The sequence below is a fragment of the Epinephelus moara genome, chromosome 10 (genome assembly GCF_006386435.1).
Source record: "Epinephelus moara isolate mb chromosome 10, YSFRI_EMoa_1.0, whole genome shotgun sequence".
Lineage (NCBI taxonomy): Eukaryota > Metazoa > Chordata > Actinopteri > Perciformes > Serranidae > Epinephelus > Epinephelus moara.
Window position 1 is genome coordinate 3,141,384 of NC_065515.1, and position 1,544 is coordinate 3,142,927.

General features: G+C 46.8%; 1 protein-coding gene across 1 annotated transcript in view; it reads right to left on the reverse strand.

Moving 5' to 3' along the window:
- The window catches only part of grin3bb (glutamate receptor, ionotropic, N-methyl-D-aspartate 3Bb), a 176,221-nt gene that overhangs the window by 9,531 nt on the left and 165,146 nt on the right, over positions 1-1,544 (reverse strand). The window lies entirely within an intron of this gene.

Here is a 1,544-nt window from a genome sequence, read left to right on the forward strand (position 1 = left end):
TCCAGGCACCGCTGCAATATGAGTTAACCTGAGAGACAGTGGAGCACAAAGGCTCTGGAGAAGAAGCCGAGTTAGTGACATCCAGAATGGCCGAGTTGGTGACATGCAGAATGGTCGAGTTAGTGACATGCAGTACGGCTGAGTTAGTGACATGCTGTACGGCAGAGTTAGTGACATGCAGAATGGTCGAGTTAGTGACATGCTGTACGGCCGAGTTAGTGACATGCAGAATGGTCGAGTTAGTGACATGCAGTACAGCTGAGTTAGTGACATGCTGTACGGCAGAGTTAGTGACATGCAGAATGGTCGAGTTAGTGAAATGCTGTACGGCCGAGTTAGTGACATGCAGAATGGTCGAGTTAGTGACATGCAGAATGGTCGAGTTAGTGACATGCTGTACAGCCGAGTTAGTGACATGCAGAATGGCCGAGTTAGTGACATGCTGTACAGCGTCATTGAAATATTGTAGGGGGCGATACTGAGCTATTTTGTTTATTTATTTTCATGAGTTTTTGAGCATGTTAACACCCCCCCCCCCCCCCCCAATTGATTTATTTCTTGGAAGCATGATAATAGTTCTTTAGTTTCAGAGTGTCGTCACTCTGCGTCGTGTCCGTGCCATGAAAATAGACTGAACGTTCTCCGTCTGAACTCTCTGGAACTCGCACATGCTCACGTCTAAAACTGGCATGGTGTGTTGGCTACTGCAGTGGTTTGAGACAACAGCCGTCCGTCCCCACAGAGTCCGTCTCATTTCTGTCCCCACAGCTGTCGGTGTCCTCAGTGTGTCCTGCTGCTCGCTGTATGATGTATGCATGTGTGTCTCACACACTGAGTGTTCTGTCCAAAAACCAGAATGAGAGTGCGAGCCTTGAGTTGACACGTGTTTCTTGTCCGTCAAAAATAACTCACACTGAATCCTCTTCTTAGGGAAAACAAAAATGTGTGTTTATTGATCCACGTTGTCTTTACAGTATAAACTTGCTCAATTCAAATAAGCACAAGAAGTTTGTGCTCTAGAGAAAGGATCAGCACTCCTAAGCCCTATGATAAGCTATTATGGCAAGGCTTAACTATACAGACCAGTGAGCAGTGATAACTAACATGTCTTTGGGGTCATCGGGTGGGAACCTCCTTTCACCAGTGTTTCGTCTAGTTGGTCCCACGACACCTCCAGGAGGCTAGACAGTGATCTCTAGCGTCCCAGAGACACTCCCCTAATGCCAGGTCTCACTGCTCCCCTCCATGCACCAACCCAATAACCTCCTTTACCTTATTTACACATGGCTTTCTCAGCCCAAACAGCACTGCCCCTTATTTACACATGGCTTTCTCAGCCCAAACAGCACTGCCACCTTCAACAAACCCAGGGTCTGTACATGCGAGCTCCAGGTAGAGACAGTGCTGATACTACCTTTCCTAGCACATTCACCATACTCTATTTCACACGCTACATAGCATAACTACAATATAAGCTAAAGTTAAAGGAGCTAAATAAACTCACAGGATCAGCAAACACACTCACCTTGCAGCATGGTCTCAAA